Source organism: Bufo gargarizans, chromosome 6, assembly GCF_014858855.1.
Source record: "Bufo gargarizans isolate SCDJY-AF-19 chromosome 6, ASM1485885v1, whole genome shotgun sequence".
Lineage (NCBI taxonomy): Eukaryota > Metazoa > Chordata > Amphibia > Anura > Bufonidae > Bufo > Bufo gargarizans.
This window is the reverse complement of record NC_058085.1, coordinates 67,361,153-67,383,632: the sequence shown is the minus strand read 5'-3', so window position 1 is coordinate 67,383,632 and position 22,480 is coordinate 67,361,153.

The following is a 22,480-nucleotide window of genomic DNA, read 5'->3' as shown; positions in this document are numbered from 1 at the left end:
TGCATAGGATCAGCAGGTTGGGCTGGCAACTCGGGCTCAGGAGACTCCGGCTCAATGTCCTCTGCTGCAGGTTCTACTTCTATGTAGGGTTTTAAACGATTTCTACGCACAACTTGGGAGCCTTTACCTTCCCTGGAGATTTGATAAATGTGAGACTCAGCATTAGGGATGGCAGAAATGACATATGGGATCCTTTCCCACTTACTGTCCAATTTACTGGTTCGATGGTTGTTCTTTAACCACACCATGTCCCCTAGAACTAGAGGTTCCACATGAGCAGCCAGGTCATAGTCTCTTTGCTGTCATTCTCGGGCATTCTCCATGTGCTCCTGAACAATCTCCTTAGCATTGAGGAGACGTCTTTGATGCTCCACCACCCAATCAGTCTTTGGTAGTGGATTGATGACATCAGGCACTTGTACATCTAGGGAGTGGTCAGCAGGCAACCTCCCTTGACGGCCGAACATCAGATAGAAAGGTGTGTACCCGGTGGAGCAGTGAATTGTGTTGTTATAGGTATACATGAGTTATGGCAGCAGAGTAGGCCAATTACCCCTCGTCTCAGGGGGTACTGCTCTCAGCATTTCAATGAGAGTTTGATTCATCTTTTCACAGAGTCCGTTACCTTGCGGATGATAGGCGGTAGTCCGGACTTTCTGGCAATTGTGCAGCAGGCACATTTCTTGGAACAGCTGTGATTCAAACGCAGACCCTTGGTCAGTGAGGATCCTCTCCGGGCAGCCGTAGGGCAGGAGGAAATGCTTCCAGAACGCCTCCGCTGTAGTCTTAGCTGTCAGGTCTTTCACAGGCACTGCTACGACAAACTTAGTGAAGTGATCAATAATGGTCATGGCATAAGTATACCCTGAGCGACTCTGCTCCAACTTCACATGATCAATAGTAACAAGTTCTAAAGGAGTTTTACTCACGATAGGATGGAGAGGCGCCCTCTGGTCATGGAGTTCACTTCGCCCCACAGCACAGGCAGTGCATTCTCGGCACCATTTCTCAATGTCTTCTCTCATCCCGATCCAATAGAATCTCCTGCGAATGGTGACCTCAGTCTTCTGCACGCTGAAGTGTCCGGACTGGTTGTGATACATTTCTAACACCAGACTGGCATCTCGACGTGGTATGAGGATCTGATATATCCTATCACAGGACACTGGATCCAGGCTCCTTCTAAGCAACAGGCCTTTTTGAAGGAAGAGTTGGTGGCGATGTCTCCACAGTCTCATTAGTTCTGGGTCTGCACTCTTCCTGCGGACTCTCTCAGGAGTTCTCCCACTGGTAAGGAAGTCAAGCAGTTCACCGAGGACTCTACTTTCGGACTGGAGCTTAATCCACCTTTCTTGGTCGCCCCTGGATTCGGGAATATCTGATGAGGAAGGATCAGCAGCGGAATGGTTTTCAGTGCGGATATTATCCTGCTGAGCAAATTTATTGTAAAACACCAGCATTTCCACTTCTTCCCAGGCATCCTTTGGTTCATCTGGGGCTTCTGTAATGGGGAGCCGAGACAGGGCATCAGCATTGTCATTGGAGCGGCCTGCCCGGTACTTCACAGTGAAGTCATAGTTGGCAAGGCGGGAGGCCCGTCTTTGCTCCAGAGCCCCTAACTTGGCTGTATTCAGATGTGCCAGGGGCAATAAACGGTGTGGCAGCGAGATAGTCTTTGAATTTTTCAGTTACAGCCCACACTAAGGCAAGGAACTCCAGCTTGAAGGAACTATAGTTCTGATCGTTCTTCTCAGCTCCCCTCAGGGATCTGCTGGTGTAGGCAATCACCCTCTCTTTGTTATCTTGCACTTGAGCCAACACGGCCCCCAGGCCTCTTTTACTGGCATCCGCGTAGAGGTGAAACGGCTTCTGATAATCCGGGTAACCCAGGACAGGGGCTTCTTCTTTAGGAGCTGAAAGGCAATCTCCCGTTCTTCATTCCATTCATCAGGGATAGGAGTCTTTGGACTCTTCTTGGGATGCCCCCTTAGGAGTTCCTGGATCGGATCCGCAATTTGTGCAAAATGCTGGATGAAGCGCCTATAATATCCTGCAAAGCTGAGGAAACTTCTCACCTCTTTCACGGTGGTAGGAGTAGGCCAATTACGGACAGCAGCAAGTTTATCAGGATCAGGCTGGACTCCTTCGGCACTGACAACATGCCCTAGGTACTTTTCTGCTGGTTTCAGCAGGTGGCACTTGGACGGCTTGATTTTAAGGCCATATTTAGCAAGGACTTGAAACACTTCCGCCAGGTGTTTTAGATGATCCTCATACGTCTTGGAGTATATAATGACGTCATCTAGGTATAATAGTACAGTCTCAAAGTTCCTAAACAATGTTCCATCAACCGTTAGAACGTCCCTGGAGCGTTACACAGTCCAAACGGCATATAATTAAACTCAAACAGGCCCATAGGTGTAGTGAAAGCGGTCTTCTCTCGATCTTCTGGGGCCATAGGTACCTGCCAGTACCTGCTAGTTAAGTCCAGAGTGGAGAAGTAGGCTGATGACCCCAGGGCAGTCAAGGACTCCTCAATGCGTGGCAATGGATAAGCATCTTTGTGGGTGATTTGATTGATTTTTCTGTAATCCATGCAGAACCTTATACTGCCATCTTTTTTCCGAACAAGGACTAGGGGCGCAGCCCAGGGACTATGACTGTCCCGGATTATATTAGAGTCTTTCATCTCTTGTATCATCTCTTTCACAGACTGATAGGTAGTGGACGGTATGGGTCTGTACCTCTCCTTGATAGGAGGATGAGAGCCAGTAAGTATGGTGTGTTTGATTACACTGACCACTCCGTAGTCCGTGGAGTGCTTGCTAAAGGCCTTGTGGTGCTCTTTCACCAGATTCAGGACTCCCTCTATTTGCTCCTTCGGGGTGGATTCGTTCCCCACATGAAGTTCTTCCCACAGGATACTGTAGGGGCGCTGCTGCTCTGTGCAGTCTGGAACGTCTCCGTGGCAGGCAGACGGATCACATCCTGGAAAAGCTGAGCAACAGGGCAGTGGTTAAAAAGAGTAACGGGGTGATCACCAAAATTAATCAAATGGACAGGCACTTTACCTTGAGACACGGTCACCAGACTCTTGGCTGTTCGTACGAAGGGGTGATTCTCAATTTGGATAGGTTCCACTAGGGCTTGATAGTCCTAGCCCTGGATCCCTAACACCGCACGGCACCACAGGATGATCTGGGAATTTGGAGGCAGAATTACCGGCCGGTTATCCCGGACAGTACAGATTTCTCCATTTCCATTGGCGAACCTTTGCTGAGCACACAGCACACTGATAGTCTTTTGAATGACTCTTCTGGAAGCAGGTGAGGCCAAAGATATAGTTTGGTTCAAAGCTTCAAGCACTTCGGAGTAACAATTTTTAAAGACATTAGTCCCTAGGATCACAGGGTGTCCTCCTTTATCTCCTGCTTGTACCACGATCACACCTTGCTGTGGTAAGGTGGCTTCTCCCACCTGAAGGGTAGGTTCCCAGTACCCATGGACTTTCACTGGCTTACCGTTGCTGGCGATGATATCTAGCCAGGACTCTGGTGGCTGGGTGAGGAGACTTGAATCCCAGAACTTGTCAAAGGCAGGTCGTTGGATGGTGGTGACCTGAGACCCAGTATCCAGCAGGGCTTCAAAAGGTATCCCGTTGATACATATGTTAATTTTTGGACGAGATCCTACGTATTTGGGCATCCAGCTTGGATCCTTTGGACCTACTGTTCTACCTCCCGAGGGGCGGTCCTCTGCCTCAGGGGTTGCCCGTTTAACTGCCAGCACATTGATTCAGTATGTCCATATTTTTTACAATAGTGACAGACAGGCTGTTTGCGATTTCTAGACCGGTAACTTGGTCGTCCATCAGGTTCCTTGGGGTATACATCTCTATATGCAGGCGGGAGCCTTGGAGGAAAAGGGCCTTCATCTTCCAGTAACAATGGTCTCTCCCATTCCTCTATTTTCTTGCACACTTTCTCTAGGCTCATAGTGAGATGGTTCATCTGCTCCATTAGTGCCGCCACCACATCTGTTACTGGAGCCTGCGTGGCTTGACTGACTCCAGCCGGCCCCACATTGACAGTCTTTGGCTGACAGGTCAGAGGTTCAGGGGAGGCTGCTGGCCCTGCAGCAGGGTTTTGGCCTAGGATGCTGATGGCCAGCTCTTTGAAGTCCAAAAATGCACAATTGGGGTATTGAGCTGACAGCATCCTCAGCTGACCCTTTAAGTGCTCAGTACTTATACCAGCAATGAACTGCTCTCTAAGAGTCCTGTCCTGGTCCTCGGCCTCCTTGGGGTCCACCTGGACCACAGCCCTCAGGGTCTCTTGCAAGGACAGAGCAAAATCGCGGAGCGACTCCCCAGGCTGTTGCTTCCTGCTGAAAAATCGCATTTTAACTTCGGACATCGTTCTGGCCTCAAATGTGGTGCCGAGGCGATAAAAAATCTGCTCCAGGCTACTCTTTTCAGAACGGGGCCACGACATGACTTCCCTGCGGGCGGCCCCTTCTAACTGAGCTAGGAGGATCTCCATTTGTTGTTCAGCAGAGATTGGGTAGAGCCGGAATAAGGCCAGGATCTGGTCTCTAAAGTCCTTTAATTTATGGGCTTTCCCGGAATATCGCGGGAACCAGGGGGCCCCAAAATAATAAGGCATGGTCAGTGGCACCAGGCTTGATGCTGCCGCGGCGGCAGGCGCTCTATTATCAGCTGCGGGCACTTCAGTAGGCACATCAGGGGCCGCCTGTCCCGCTTCCTCAGGTGCTGACATAGTGTTGCAAAGGGGCGATGGAGTGAGTATGGCCCTTTAAGAAACTGCCATGACCGGAGCTAAAATGACAGACTTTTTCCCCAGGTCAAGTCTCTTATTGCTAGTGGGGGACCTTCCCCGGTCTCCTGGCAAGGGTCTGGGCCTCCCCGTTACAGTTATAGGAAGGGGCCGGTGAATGGTAAAGTTTGTACTTACTCCGGCGGTCCTCGCTCCAAATCTCGCGAGATGAGTGGCTACGTCAGACGGGAGTCCCACACACAGCGTCAGAAGGTAGGCGCGGCCTCTTGGAGCTCCGGGATTCCAGGTAGGCAGTATCCTCTTTCCAGACAGGGCGGCGTTTTTCCTCTTTGCAGGCTGGGCGGTACCTTCTCTTTGTCTTTTTCGCGACAAACGGGTACAATGAGGCGCACTAATAATCCAGTCAGGTTAAGCGGCCATCTTTGAGCAGAAACGCTGTCTATTCACTGACAGCAAGCGGTGACTAAATAAGCAGCAAAACAGTCCATGCAATATAATCTTCACACCGCAAATTATTACAGTTCTTTGGCCCAGCAATTTTTCAATAAACAAGTAGGGCTTAGTCACTTTATGGGCATATAACGGCACACAGTTTAATTCCACAATGGCGCAGGAATAATCCGTAAATCCTGTTTGTGACGCCAATTTATGCAGCACGCCAGACCTGCAGGGTATTGCGATTGTGAGGTCACGGTTAATGGGCAAGCGAGGGTTACTCACAGTTCTGTAGGAAAACCCTGGGCAGGCGTACAGCAGTGAAGGAGAGACAGGCACAGGAGACCTCTGGGGCACACTCTGTATTTTGGGACCAGGCCTAATGGTGGATGAGGTGCCCTGGATGTTGCAGGTGTTTAATGTGCCTGGGGCAAGGTCGCTTTAAGAAACGTGACGCCAGTGCCTGTAATGCTGGCACATCGATTTCTAGTTGTAGTAAATGAGGAACACGATTGTAAGGTAAACCAAACTTTGCTTTACTGGAACAACAGTTCAACTTTGTACAGTTCAGTTTCAGTTCCACATTGAAGCAATAACGATAAGCAGGCTCTTTATAAATGGCAGACAAATGTTCTTTGCAAGATACTCAGAGGGTAACAATCAACACTTCCCAGACCAGGCTGCACTATTCCTCAGTTATTCTGGCTGGCTGTATTCCAAGGCCCGTATGCCCAAATGCTGGATTTTATCCTTGGTAGCAATCTTCCTCAGGTATATATATCACTTGCCTTAGCTCAATGTCCCTTCTGCCCTTCAGCTTACTTGATTAGCTGGTACACTGGCTCTGCTCTGCTTGTGGGAACTGCAGGTTTCTCCCAGGAGGAAAACTCTTCTCATGGGGTGACTCTTCCGAGCTAACATAGACTCAGGAACTTCAGGCTGACTACACTACTAGCCACCTGGACTGCACTAACTCTTCCCTGTCTGGGCCTACCTATATATACTCAGGGCTCTCTAGCTCTATCTAATGTCTAGGAGACTGAACTACACCCTAACAGGCCTGATACCCAGATAACACAGGGAAATGAACATAAAACATCACATTAATGCAATAGACATATTAACCCTTGTTTAGTGCCCACATTTACCTAGTGGGACACTACAGCTGTCTGGCAACAGAGAGAGTACTGCTGGAGATGTCGCCAAATGGGAAGTTGTGCACCTGGTTGTCCTATGACCAGGAATCAAAGATGGGAGGTTCCCAACATCCTGGAAAAGGATGATGTCTACTGTGGAGATGGACATATCGCACGTGAGAGGGACGAACCCGAGGCGACAATGGGTAAGATCGTTCCTGTAATTGCTGGTGTAGCAGACCACGTGACAGTGAGCACGGCTCTGGAGGTTGGGCATGTGACTGACCAGGGCCCTGGTACCTCAGAGACCGTGAACTGTGGTGTGAGCCGACGGCAGTTGCTATATGCTGGGCCAGGAGGTGTTGAGACACTGGGACTAGAGACTGCGCCGAAAATGTGCAACATTGTGGTGAATGGCAGTTCAGTCCAGGCGTTGTTGGACGCATGGTGCCAGGTGAGCCTGGTACATGCCAGCTTGGTAGCTGGGGACTATGTGCGGAACAATCATGCGGATAGTAAGGACTTTCTGGTGGCTCTCACTGAGTGTGAGACTCCAGTGGGAACTGGGACTTATAAGTTGTAGTTTTGGACCGTGATTTCCCCTTGTTTTGGGAGTTGTGGAGTAATGGAGACACTTCTGCAGAGAGTGCAAAAACTCCTGCAGAACTTGTACCTGTCCCTTTAAGTGAACGTGTAAGGGAAAGAACCATTGAAAACAGTGATGTAGTTAAAGTGAAAAATGAAAATGTGAGGTCATGTGAAGTATATGATGTTGACATGCCTTTTCCCTTTCAGGATGTGATCAGGAGAGAAATGCCCCCTCCTGGTAAAAATATATGTGATACAAAAATGCTGGTTAATGTTGTGAGCCCAGAGGGTGTACCACACGTACCAGGGGTGGATATGCAGTACCCATGGGGTTTTATGGTTGCTGGGGAAGTGTCCAATGTGGGGATTAGCGCATCGGTGCCCCTAGAGGTCAGAACTGATAATTATAACACAAGTAATATAAGTGATGCATGTGCCGTGGCCGATAGCAACTCAGAGAAAGAAGTTACCAGGTCAAGGTCTTGCGAAATTAAAGTAGTTGCTAGTAGCGACCAGACAACAGTTATACCTGACGTGACGAGAGTTAAGTGGGGAGACGTCAGCCTAGTGACTGAGATCTATACCCAGGCAATGGTAGATGACCAAATGTGTCAGTACAGCTGCAATCAGAAAGAGATGAGTGAGCGGAAGGATCTACTGCCTGATATCCAGGTGAAGAGTAAAGGCTCCAAAGAAGCACAGAAAACTGCGGTAGACATGGACAATGTGCTTAAAGAGACTCTGGGTAGAACCCCCACAGGATGTCCAAAAGAGAATGGTGGTACTCCTACATCTGCTGCTGCAGCAGACCAAAGTGGGGAGCAGCTGGAACAGGAGGCCAAAGAGCCCGGAGCTTCCATTACGTTTGTGCGCAAAACCAAGAACAAACTTCAGCGAGAATTGGATGTTCTGATGGTGGACCTGGACCACCAGAGGCAATTATGTCTCATATAGAGAAATACGGCTTGGCCCGATATGCCGAAGAACGTGACCGAGCTGAGGCTGATGCTCGGGAGAAGGAGACCAAGGCCCTCTCCTTGGTTAGAGCCCTTGAAGAAACGCTTGAGGAGTGAGGTGAATGTGAGAGGCTGAACAAGCAACCCAGAGCAGAGATGGAGGATCTCATGAGCTCAAAGGATGACATCGGGAAGAACGTCTACGAGTTGAAGACTAAGCTTGACGAGTTACAGGCAAGAGCTTTTCGACATGACAGGTTGACTCAATCAAAGGAAAATGAGAAACCTGAAAAGGAGCATCCTCTGAAAGATGCCAAGAAGTCAGAGCCTGTTAGGAATGGGCTGAAGATGGTGGCACTGCACTGCCGGCTGAGGCAGAGAAGATGGAAGAAGTTTCTTTTGAACAAGTTGATGAAGCTGATATGGTGGTAGAAGTCAAGACATCCATGGCAGTGAGTAGCCAGGACCGGGTCATGAAAGATGTCCCCTCTGCCGTCAATGCGTTCCAGAAACCCAGCAGTCTGCTGGGGAAGAAATATGAGGAGAACAATGTCCTGGGTGACCCTCTGGAGGGAATGCCAGAAGAGGAAGGGTCTGATGAGCACCCTGGTGTTTCCAGTACCTCCAACCTTGATGAGAAAGAGGAGGGGTTAAGAATGCAAGTATATGATGCCGTGTCCGAGGAGGATGAGAAAGCTAACAGAGTGAAGGAAGACTCCAAAGGAGACTCAAAGGCTGAAGAAGCTGAGGCCGATGAGTTGGAGTGGGAGAAATCCTCAGATGTTCCAGAGACCAAGGATAAGGCTGAAGAGGGGTCTGCCAAAGTGGGGAGAGCCACTGAAGAAGTAGAAGACTCTGAAACTGAATACAAACCTGAGCTAAACCCTGTAGGGAGTAAAGAAAAAAGAGAAGTGTTATCTGTTGATAGAAGAAAGAAACAAAGCGAGTGTGAACACCAGGTGACACCAGAGCAGCTAAAGGGTGGTATAAAACTGACATAACAAAGACAAAGACAGGTGCACTCTGCGGTCTTACTAACCCTCATACTGGTGTAAAATTGAGAATTAGCCAACATATCCTGCTTGGAGGACATGTCTGAGCCCGAGCACCGCGCCAAGGTTTCTCAAGTAGCTCGGGAACCTAACTCTAAACCTACCTGGGCCGCATGGGCAATACCAGGAGCCAGTGGGCGAATTACAGGTGCGCAAGGTCCGACTCAAAGCAATCTCCCAGTAACCTCCAGCATGTGACCATGCATACAATGGGAGGAGGCAGAGAGCTCTGAGCCCCACCCAAGACTGGCTGATATAGCCTGGGCCTCACATGTGCACCAGAATGCTGCCTGTGGATGGAAATTAAGGGCACATTCAGACTAGGAGTTTCTACACCTCCAAAAATTCAAAATACAAACTACAAATTAGCGTGGTATTAAAAAGCAGAAGTGCTCAACCCCATATGCAGTGGTGCATCTATACTGGGGGGGGGGGGCAGATCCTGCACTTTAGCCCATTGCTAATGGCAATCCCCAGCAAAAATGCATACAATGGAGGATGCCTGCAGCGGACCACAAGTACCACAATGGACATCCTACACAAGATAGCAATTGTGTGGATGTGATAAGCAGTCAAAATAACATAACAAAGACAAAGACAGGTGCACTCTGCGGTCTTACTAACCCTCATACTGGTGTAAAATTGAGAATTAGCCAACATATCCTGCTTGGAGGACATGTCTGAGCCCGAGCACCGCGCCAAGGTTTCTCAAGTAGCTCGGGAACCTAACTCTAAACCTACCTGGGCCGTATGGGCAATACCAGGAGCCAGTGGGCAAATTACAGGTGCGCAAGGTCCGACTCAAAGCAATCTCCCAGTAACCTCCAGCATGTGACCATGCATACAATGGGAGGAGGCAGAGAGCTCTGAGCCCCACCCAAGACTGGCTGATATAGCACGGGCCTCACATGTGCACCAGAATGCTGCCTGTGGATGGAAATTAAGGCACATTCAGACTAGGAGTTTCTACACCTCCAAAAATTCAAAATACAAACTACAAATTAGCATGGTATTAAAAAGCAGGAAGTGCTCAACCCCATATGCAGTGGTGCATCTATACTGGGGGAGCAGATCCTGCACTTGTGGCCCGTTGCTAATGGCAATCCCCAGCAAAAATGCATACAATGGAGGATGCCTGCAGCGGACCACAAGTACCACAATGGACATCCTACACAAGATAGCAATTGTGTGGATGTGATAAGCAGTCAAAATAACATAACAAAGACAAAGACAGGTGCACTCTGCGGTCTTGCTAACCCTCATACTGGTGTAAAATTGAGAATTAGCCAACATATCCTGCTTGGAGGACATGTCTGAGCCCGAGCTGGGGATTGCCATTAGCAACGGGCCACAAGTGCAGGATCTGCCCCCCCAGTATAGATGCACCACTGCATATGGGGTTGAGCACTTCCTGCTTTTTAATACCACGCTAATTTGTAGTTTGTATTTAGAATTTTTGGAGCCCGAGCGCGGTGCTCGGGCTCAGACATGTCCTCCAAGCAGGATATGTTGGCTAATTCTCAATTTTACACCAGTATGAGGGTTAGTAAGACCGCAGAGTGCACCTGTCTTTGTCTTTGTTATGTTATTTTGACTGCTTATCACATCCACACAATTGCTATCTTGTGTAGGATGTCCATTGTGGTACTTGTGGTCCGCTGCAGGCATCCTCCATTGTATGCATTTTTGCTGGGGATTGCAATTAGCAACGGGCTACAAGTGCAGGATCTGCCCCCCCCCCCCCCCCCCCCCCCCAGTATAGATGCACCACTGCATATGGGGTTGAGCACTTCCTGCTTTTTAATACCACGCTAATTTGTAGCTTGTATTTTGAATTTTTGGAGGTGTAGAAACTCCTAGTCTGAATGCGCCTTAATTTCCATCCACAGGCAGCATTCTGGTGCACATGTGAGGCCCGGGCTATATCAGCCAGTCTTGGGTGGGGCTCAGAGCTCTCTGCCTCCTCCCATTGTATGCATGGTCACATGCTGGAGGTTACTGGGAGATTGCCTTGAGTCGGACCTTGCGCACCTGTAATTCGCCCACTGGCTCCTGGTATTGCCCATACGGCCCAGGTAGGTTTAGCGTTAGGTTCCCGAGCTACTTGAGAAACCTTGGCGCGGTGCTCGGGCTCAGACATGTCCTCCAAGCAGGATATGTTGGCTAATTCTCAATTGTACACCAGTATGAGGGTTAGTAAGACCGCAGAGTGCACCTGTCTTTGTCTTTGTTATGTTATTTTGACTGCTTATCACATCCACACAATTGCTATCTTGTGTAGGATGTCCATTGTGGTACTTGTGGTCCGCTGCAGGCATCCTCCATTGTATGCATTTTTGCTGGGGATTGCCATTAGCAACAGGCCACAAATGCAGGATCTGCCCCCCCAGTATAGATGCACCACTGCATACGGGGTTGAGCACTTCCTGGTTTTTAATACCATGCTAATTTATAGTTGGTATAAAACTGACCAGCCGAATCTTCAACAAAAGGAGGAGGCGGGAGCTCCCCGTGGAAAACACGGCTGTAAAGATTGCAGAAGTTAGAGGTCGTGGACCTAAGAAGAAATCTGGAAAAGGAGCAAGCCAGAAAGCTAAGAAAAAGTTCTCCAGCAAAGAGGAGAAGGAGGACTCCCTTAGGCACTGTCTGCTAGGTAGAAAGTCAGTGTTTATGAAATACCAAGCTCCTTATTTGTAACTTCTTGTTTTCTGTTACACCATCCGTGACAACTATCCTTTATAAGAAGACAAAAATAAATGCACAGTTTGGACATGAAAATCTGTTTTCTGGTGAGATATCTGTGAGTGTGACCCCCTGAAAAGAGACGATCCCTTACACTAGTCTTCTGGTTATTCGAGAAAGTGGTTGCCATGGAGAAAGCATTCCAAAAAACAATTTCTCTCCACCTGGAGACAAATCCTCTCAAGATTGATGCAAGTGTGGTATCGGCTGCTCATCGAGCCACCTACTTCTGGGGGAACCTGCCTGGCATGAACAGGCCTCTAGTAGCTACAGACAATGAGAAGACAAAGCTTCAAGATTGCTTGGAGCCCGAAAGAGTCGCGAAGTTCATCAAGATTCAAACCATAACTACCAGCCCCTGGTCTCTTCGTCAGGGAAAACATCACGAGTTCCCAGTCATTATGGATGGGAAGGAGGACATCCTGTGGTGCACGGAGAGGGTCTTCGGATTCCCCCCGCACTATACGGATGTCTCAGAAATGAACCGCTGCTCCCGACAGAAGCTCCTGGGAAGGTCATGGATTATTTTGAAAGTGTGTAGAAGCCACACGGTGCCCCTACACTGCAGATTTTTCTCATGGAGACACCGGATTTTATAATATTACATTATTATATAAAGAAAAAAAAAACATTGAAGCCCCTTCGTCACTCGGCTCCCAAGTGCGATCAGCTACAGTACAGACCAAAAGTTTGGACACACCTTCTCATTCAAATAGTTTTCTTTATTTTCATGACTATGAAAATTGTAGATTCACTCTGACGGCATCAAAACTATGAATTAACACATGTGGATCTATATACATAACAAAAAAGTGTGAAACTGAAAATATGTCATATTCTAGGTTCTTCAAAGTAGCCACCTTTTGCTTTGATTACTGCTTTGCACACTCTTGGCATTCTCTTGATGAGCTTCAAGAGGTAGTCACCTGAAATGGTTTTCACTTCACAGGTGTGCCCTGTCAGCTTTAATAAGTGGGATTTCTTGCCTTATAAATGGGGTTGGGACCATCAGTTGCGTTGTGGAGAAGTCAGGTGGATACACAGCTGATAGTCCTACTGAATAGACTGTTAGAATTTGTATTATGGCAAGAAAAAAGCAGCTAAGTAAAGAAAAACAAGTGGCAATCATTACTTTAAGAAATGAAGGTCAGTCAGTCTGAAAAATTGGGAAAACTTTGAAAGTGTCCCCAAGTGCAGTCACAAAAACCATCAAGCGCTACAAAGAAACTGGCTCACATGCGGACCGCCCCAGGAAAGGAAGACCAAGAGTCACCTCTGCTGAGGAGGATAAGTTCATCCGAGTCACCAGCCTCAGAAATCGCAGGTTAACAGCAGCTCAGATTAGAGACCAGGTCAATGCCACACAGAGTTCTAGCAGCAGACACATCTCTAGAACAACTGTTAAGAGGAGACTGTATGAATCAGGCCTTCATGGTAGAATATCTGCTAGGAAACCACTGCTAAGGACAGGCAACAAGCAGAAGAGACTTGTTTGGGCTAAAGAACACAAGGAACAGACATTAGACCAGTGGAAATCTGTGCTTTGGTCTGATGAGTCCAAATTTGAGATCTTTGGTTCCAACCACCGTTTCTTTGTGCGATGCAGAAAAGGTGAACGGATGGACTCTACATGCCTGGTTCCCACCGTGAAGCATGGACGAGGAGGTGTGATGGTGTGGGGGTGCTTTGCTGGTGACACTGTTGGGGATTTATTCAAAATTGAAGGCATACTGAACCAGCATGGCTACCACAGCATCTTGCAGCGGCATGCTATTCAATCCGGTTTGCGTTTAGTTGGACCATCATTTTTTTTTCAACAGGACAATGACCCCAAACACTCCTCCAGGCTGTGTAAGGGCTATTTGACCATGAAGGAGAGTGATGGGGTGCTGCGCCAGATGACCTGGCCTCCACAGTCACCAGACCTGAACCCAATCAAGATGGTTTGGGGTGAGCTGGGTCGCAGAGTGAAGGCAAAAGGGCCAACAAGTGCTAAGCATCTCTGGGAACTCCCTCAAGACTGTTGGAAGACCATTTCAGGTGACTACCTCTTGAAGCTCATCAAGAGAATGGCAAGAGTGTGCAAAGAAGTAATCAAAGCAAAAGGTGGCTACTTTGAAGAACCTAGAATATGACATATTTTCAGTTGTTTCACACTTTTTTTGTTATGTATATAATTCCACATGTGTTAATTCATAGTTTTGATGCCTTCAGTGTGAATCTACAATTTTCAGTCATGAAAATAAAGAAACCTCTTTGAATGAGAAGGTGTGTCCAAACTTTTGGTCTGTACTGTACATCAAATATTTAAGACACTAGTAGATTTTGGAAGGAGCTCAGGCTTTAGGGTTAATACCGAAAAATGAGAACTCCTCTACATAGGGACGCCACACCCAAGGAAAAGGCAAGTAATACATGATTGCCCAGTAGCTATAGCCAAAAAACATATCACGTATCTAGGTATTAAAATTGCACCCACCCCACATTCTCTATACGGCCTCAACTACACACCGTTGATAAAACAAATAAAACAAGAACTAGAGAGATGGCAATCGCTGCCTTTATCTCTTTTGGGTAGATGTCATCTGGTTAAAATGGTCAGCGTCCCCAAACTATTATACCCAATGCAGACTTTGCCCATATTGATTAGACATAGCCATGTGATGGAGTTGAATAGTGCCTTCTCACAGTTCCTATGGTCAAAAAAGAGAGCTAGAATAGCCATGAGGAAGTTATACTTACCAGTGGAAAAGAGGGGATTACGATTCCCTGATCTAAGGAGATATAATTTGACTAGCCTTTTTCGCCATTGTAGGGACTGGTTGGCTAAGACATCTTATTACTAAAACTTTGCCTTGGAAAAGGAGTTAGCCCAAGGCTGGGACTTGGGAGCACTCTTACATGCTGACCTAGCTTCGCTGCCACCAGGTATTAAAAGCTCAATAATATTAAGGGACACTATAATAACCTGGAAGGAAGTGAGAAAGTTATACAACCTATCCTTTAGAGCTTCTAAGTATATGTCACTATGGTCACACCCAGACTTGGTAGGAAACACTAACAAACTGTTCCAACAATGGAGGCAGAAGGGAATTGACACTTTTCAACACTTATTACATGATAAAGAGCAAAGATACCTGACGCTATCTGAATTGTACGATAAATATGGGCTTCCTAAAAGGCAAGAACTGCAGTATTATCAAATAATGCATTTCTGTAAGTCCAGACTGAAAGAGGTCAGCCTGGAATGTAAAGTAAATGGTTTTGAATCGATTCATTACTTAAACAGTTGGGGAATAAATGGTCATTATCAGACATATATATAGAACTTAGAGACCGGGACAATGATAAAACTTTTGCTACAATTAGTGGGGGGTGGAGTAAACTATTAGTAAATCCGGATTGGAGAGATAGGATAATGACGGGGTGGAATAGGATGAGAAAAGCAGTGATATGTGAAAGATGGAGAGAAACTCAACTGAAACTAATACATAGGGCGATATATGCTTTCAATATATCTTCTGCACGCAGTAATGATACCAGAATTACCAACTGTCCAAAGTGTGGTTTATTGAAGGCGGACTTAGATCATGGGATGTGGTTGTGCCCCAAATCACGACAATATTGGGAATGGTTTCTGTCCTGAATTAAAGATACATGGCAGATCAACTTACCATGTGAACCGGAAGTGGTATTGTTTCATGTATTTCCGGATACAATACGGGTACCCAAGTTGATAGATGGGGTGTTACTGGTAGCATTAAAATGCATGCTACAAAATTGGTTAGAGTCTCAGGTTACTACAACTGCAGAGTTTTCAGGTCTCATGAGACATTTCCTGTTAATGGATCCACTAGACGCGGAATCACATAAGAATAGCAGTTCAACAGATTTTTTTTAATAAATGGTCAACATTTATTGCCATACATTTATCGACAGAGGAAACACAAGCTCTCATGAGTAACTTTAAACATACTGAATGGTACTTACGAAAATATATTCGAGGGACATTGGGAAGGTTGAAAGTGTCATAAACAAGGGGTAAGGAGAGTGTATGGTCTTTATTTTATTTACTTTTCCTGAATAGCTTTTTATGGGCAAGGGAATAATAGTAGAAGGGAAGAGACGCATCCAGACAATGTGGGGGGGGGGGGAGGGGGAGCAAGGGGGAAGTTTTCATAGTGATTGTGGGATTGATAATTGTGATGTTATCATTTTTGGACGATACTTGGTGCATGGGAAATGTATGTAACAATATTCCTGTATTAATGTCCAAACAAACTGTGATTTTAAATACCTACAGAAATTAAATAAAATGTTTAAAAAAAAAAAAAAAAAAAGACACCCTATCCTCTCCTCGTAATGTCCAGCCTCCTTAAAATGCTTAGAAACAGGAAGGGCCAGTCTTTCTTGCCTGACACTGTATCTGTGTTGATTAGGACGTGTTTTCACATCCCACCCACATACCACAAATTACATGGGCAAGAAAGTAGGTAAAAGGAGATTTTTGTATAACTTACCAGTAAAATCTCTTTCTCGCTCTTTATTGGGGGACACAGGAACCGTGTGCAATGAGCAGGACACTGGGTCAGTGGGGTTGCTATGCAGTGGGTCAATTTATATGTGTATAAGTTTGTGACGCCAGTTGCAGCTTGCACAGGTACTGTAGCAGGGCCCTTTAAGATGGTATCATACATGCGACAGACTGATAGGTCCTACAGGAGGTGGCCACGCTATTTAAATATATAGCATGAATTTCAAAGGTCACTAGGACCAAAGCGTGACTTGGATCACCTCACTGACTATCTTTTATTTCATAAAACATATACCTTTATTTGTTATATTTTAAAAAATTATCAACTCTAAATTACATGATTAAAATTCCTCAGAGTGGGCGGTGAGACTATAGTTTTCGCTGTGTATTACTCTTCTCAATACACATTACTTTGTAAAGTGGCACCTGATAATGATCTCAGGACTTGCCCAGCTAACCTATATCTCTGTAGCAACTTTATATTTAGTTGCCTATAAATCTCCACTTTGGAGGCTCACAATCGCTCAGTCTAAACTAAAAATATGTGCTCCCGCATCCCTATGTTTCGCCGAACTTCGGCGTCCTCAGGGGATAATGCAGGTTCGCGTTGGAGGGGGCGGTCCCTAGATTATATATGCTCGTTTCCTATGGGTGGGTTTTGAATATCCAATCAAAACTGTGCTCTCTATGATTGGCATTTTTTACAGGCAATCCCTTTTTGGTTCCAGCGCCTGTGGTCTACGTCACCCTACTTTGACTGGTGACGTTATCTTGGCCACTCCTATTCAGGTCTGGCGCCTCCTCCTTACGTCACTCATCCTCCGCCAGTGACGTTTCCCGCATCCAGTCCCTATGCAGTTCCGGCGCACAGGCACCCACGTCACTCGTCCGTTGTTAGTGACGTTTCCTCAATGCCGGGCACTCACGGATGACGTCTATCTTCTGCCATCATCCCGGATATCTTCTACGCCTGCGCCGGTACTTAGAAGAATTTTTTGTTTATTTTGTCCGATGTTGTGCGGTATTGCGCCTTATATATGCGCCATCGTTTGCACTTAGAAGAATCCTGTAGTCTCTTTGATATGGATCTTCACATTCATCATTATAGTACGATCGGGGGTTGGATGATATATGCGGAGCTTCTCATAGCTGGGCGGTGGAGTGTAATCTCCAGCCGCCTCCGCCGCACCAGGATGCACAGACAACGGTGCAGGTTGGGGTCCGGTGACGTTGGCGGGTGTCGCAGGACGTGGTGCAGGCCTGGGCCTGACGGCAGGTGCTGGGGTCTCTGGACGTGGCAGTGGGACGGACACGGACCGGGCCTGGGCCTCAGGGAGCGGGGTTGCTCCTACCTGTTGTCGCGGCCGGTTCCGGTGTCCTCTGGTCACGATCCTGCAGCTCCATCTTCGTCTGCGCCACAGACTGGATGCTGGTGACAGTAGCGACGGCCCCTGCCATGGATGGCTCGACGTCCACTTCCATTCCGGAGGGCACATCTACTTCCGCTGTGACACTTGAGTCGGTGGAGGGATCCACAGCCTCTGGGAACTTGACCAACTCCTGTCTCTCCACATCAGGGATCGGGGCTTCAGCGGCGGCCTTCTCCGACTCCTCTGGGATGCTGGACAGGGCAGGTGATGCTGGGTCTTTGGGCACGGAGGGTTCCACTGCCTCCGGCCTGGCACCAAAGGTCGACGGTCCACGTCTCTGCAATAGCTGGGAGACCTGGATCTCCAGTGGCTGTTCTGGGTACAGGGCCTCTCCGCCGATGGACATTTAGTTCCACCTGGGACGTGGGTAAGCCATCTTTGCTGCTCTGCTGCACACACTGATCGCCAGAACTAAGGGAGGGGCACAGAGGGTGGAGTCTTTATCACCTCGGGCCAGGTCAAGTTCATGGAGGGTGTTTTTTTTTTCCCCGCTCCTGAAGGGGCATATTCAACATCTTCACGCCTTTCTGTAGGGGGTGTTACTAGATTTTCCTGCTTTTGGGGGGCATATTCCTCATTTTCGCGCTCTTGAGAGGGCGTTCCTTTGTTCTTTGGCATGAAGATGAAGCACCATCTTAAAACGAATATGGCGAATTTCCACAATGTCGAATTAACTCCTTATGCTGTAGCGCATGTTTAGCGCTTTCTTGGCACAATACAAGTAAGAAAGTCACTTTTTAGCGATCTTGCACAATCTTCAGCCCTTACTGTTATACTGTGAAACATTCGATTTTAGTCCGTTTTTTGCGCACAATTAGATGCGGTTCTGCTGTTAGGGATGGACACACAATACAATCCGATCCTGTTCGTGACGCAACTTGATGCAATGAGCAGGACACTGGGTCAGTGGGGTTGCTATGCAGTGGGTCAATTTATATGTGTATAAGTTTGTGACGCCAGTTGCAGCTTGCGCAGGTACTGTAGCAGGGCCCTTTAAGATGGTATAGCTCATATACCAGGTGAGGAATGCCAGAGGGGGAATAATGTCTCTATGCAGTGTCAACAGTGTATCCTACCTTGGTACGGCTGGACTCCTGTATCCCGGTTCACATGCAACAAAATGAGTGTTGTTAATAGGAGTTCTGATGGAATAATTAAGATCCAGACAGGAAATATCGTCCAACTCGTCTTTACTTAATGCAGCTTTAAATCCATACAAGTTACAGCATGTCTTAGGTCCCAGCAGGTTTTGGCAATATGTGGCAGGAATTTATATCTATTCTGCATCTGGTACATACGCCTATAGATCTGGCAGGTATCTGTCTTCTGCTCTGTCTGTAGTCTGCTTAGTTTGGGCCTGACTAGCTGAGGAGGTACTTATCTTCTCCTGGTCTTGGGATCTGTACTCACAGGACAGCTCGCAGGGTATGGTGTCTTCTTCCTGGAGATCTATTGTTCTGTGGATGCTGCTTCTCTGGTCATCCAGCTGAGGTAGATGACTCAGGCTGGGAAGATGGATCTGGAACCTCAGAGGTTGGATCCAGGGTTGGGATCCCTGTAACTGGGAGCTCCTATCAACACAGCCTTCCCCAGAAGGGGGGCTGGTTCACACTGACTAACCTTTCCTTCCTCCCTATGAGGTAGGAAGTGGGAACATTCCACTCCTGCTCAGAAAGGGGAGAGCTAGCCTGGAATGGACTATTCCAGCCTAGATATACTAAACTGTCCTATAGACTGTCTATATATTGCCGCCACCTACTGGTGTACATAAACAATTACAGCAATTTACATATAACAGTCATAAGAAATCCAGATAATACAAATGTAATGTCAGATTACACCAGATGATTTACACTTTAACATCATGTAGCAGGGTGACATAGTGACATACTCTGGGATGTTACACGTGGTATAGCTATGTCCTCTAGGAGGCGATGACACTAGTAAAAGCTGTTAACTCCTCCCCTGGCAGCTATACCCCCTCCAGCCTGGAGAGAAAGCTTCAGTTTGTGTACAAGCAGTAGGAGAAGCAAGCCAACCAAAGAAAAAAACCTGGAAGGCAAACCATGACAAAAGACCCAACGGGGTACTAACCAGAACAGCCACAGCTGTGGTTGAACAACAAAACTGGGTGGGTGCTGTGTCCCCCAATTAAGAGCGAGAAAGAGATTTTACTGGTAAGTTATACAAAAATCTCCTTTTCTTGCCCATATTCATTGGGGGACACAGGAACCGTGGGACGTCCAAAAGCAGTCCACAGGGAGGGAAAAACCACAGCCCCATGGAAATAAGCGTCCCTGTAGGCATCTAGGAAACTGCCGCTTGCAAGACCATACGGCCAACGGCAGCGTCCGCCGATGCATAAGTATGCACCTGGTAAAATTTTGTAAATGTTTGTAAGGAGGACCAAGTAGCCGCCTTACACAACTGTGCAGCCGAAGCACGATTTCTTCGAGCCCAAGATGCGCCCACCGCTCTGGTGGAGTGAGCCATGACAGGGCGGAACCCTGTCCCGGGCATGGTAAGCCTCCACAATTGCAGCCCGAATCCAATGGCAATTGCCACCTTGGAGGCCGCCAATCCCTTGCGAGGACCCTCCGGAATGACAAAAAGGGAGTCCGTATGGCGGAAGGAAGCGGAAGATGCCAAATAGATTTTCAGAGCTCTGACAACATCCAAATGGTGTAACTCCCTTTCCTTAGGGTAGTGAAGGAGAGGGACACAGAGAAGGAAGGACAATTTCCTTGTTCATATGGAATTCAGTGACCACCTTCGGAAGAAAGGAAGGAACGGGCCAGAGAACCACTTTATGCTTATGAATAACCAGGAAGGGTTCTCTGCAAGAGAACACCGCTAACTCAGACACCCGCCTGATGGAAGTGATAGCTACAAGGAAAACTACCTTCCATAACAGGAGTCGGAGAGAAATCTCCCGCAAGGGCTCAAAGGGGGAAGCCTGGAGTGCTGAGAGGACTGAATTCAGATCCCAAGGCGGTAAAGGAGGGCGGTACGGGGGAGCCCTATGTGCCACTCCCTGAAGAAAAGTCCTTACAGACCCGAGGGGGGTCAGCGGGCGCAGGAAAAAAATAGAAAGCGCAGAGACCTGACCCTTCAAAGAACTAAGAGCCAAACCAAGGTCCAACTCTGATTGAAGGAAGGACAGGACCGTGGGGAGAGAAAAACGAAGAGGAGGAATATGTTGGTTTTCACAGAAACTCGGGAAGGACCTCCAGGTCCTGTAATAGATCCTGGACGAAGAAGGCTTCCTAGCCTGAATCATAGTGCGGATAACATGCACTGAAAAACCTCTTTGCTTTAGAATGTCAGTTTCAATGGCCACGCTGTCAAACGAAGAGACCTTAAATGCTGATGGAAGACTGGACCCTGCGAAAGCATGTTGTCTCTGAGTGGCAGCGCCCAAGGAATGTCTCCCAGAAGGAGAACGAGGTCGGCGTAGCAGGGCTAATCTGGGGCGATGAGGATCGTCGGAATGCCCTCCATCCTAATTTTCCGCAGAACCCTGGGTAGGAGGGTGAAGGGGGGAAACACATAAAGGAGGGAGAACCCCTACCAAGAAGAGATCAGGGCATCCACGTCGCAAGCTTCCGGATTCCGTGCGTGGGAGAGGAAGGTGGGAAGCTGTCGATTGAGCCTTGAGGCCATCAAGTCCACATCGGGGCGACCCCAACGGATACAGATGGCCTCGAATACCTCCGGGTGGAGGGACCACTCGCCCGGATCTATCGTGGTCCTGCTGAGGAAGTCCGCAGTCCAGTTCTCCACACCCGGGATGTAGATTGCTGAAATTGCCGGTACATGGGCCTCCGCCCACCGTAAGATCTCGGCAGATTCCTGCATCACCGCAAGGCTGCGTGTTCCCCCTGATGGTTGATGTACGCCACTGCTGTGGCGTTGTCCAACTGGACTCTGACGGGGCGACCCTTCAGGAAATGGGTCCAGTGCCGGAGGGACAGAAGAATCATCCTGAGCTCCAGGACATTGATCGGGAGCTTGGACTCCGACCGAGACCATGTGCCTTGGATAGTCCTGGGAGGGAACACCCCTCCCCAACCTAGTAGACTGGTGTCAGCGGTAACAACCGTCCAGGAGATCAGAAGGAAGGACCTTCCCAGAACTGGAACCGACAGCCACCAACAAAGATACGACCGTACCTGAGGAGAGAGGCGGAGTGGATAGTCCAGGCTCTCTGAAGATTTGTCCCAGGAGGATAGGATCGCTCTCTGGAACGTGCAAGAGTGGAACTGGGCAAAGGGAATCGCCTCGAAACAGGCGACCATCTTCCCCAGCGTTCTCATGCTGAGTCGAATGGACGGAAGTCTGCAGTCGAGAAGAACCTTCATGGAACTGTGTAAGGCCCGTCATTTGTCCGGAGGAAGGCGAATCCGTGCCACGTCCGTGTCTAGATGCATACCCAGAAAGACCAATTGTCTGGAGGGTGTCAGAGACGACTTCTGCAGGTTGACCAACCACCTGAAGAAAACAGGGCTTCCAGCGTGATCTGTACGCTGTTTGATGCCTGAGCAAAGGAGGAGGCCTTGATGAGGATGTCGTCCAGATAAGGCATAAGGAATATGCCAATGGAACGGAGCAGGGCGAGAAGAGGGGCTAGAATCTTTGTGAAGACCTGAGGCGCAGTTGCCAGCCCAGACGGGAGGGCGACAAACTGGAAATGACAGGTTCCTACAGCAAACCTCAGGAAGCGCTGGAAACGTGGAGGTATGCGTCTTGGATATCTATGGCCGAAAGGAATTCCCCTTACTCCAGAGAAGCAATTACGGAACGAAGGGATT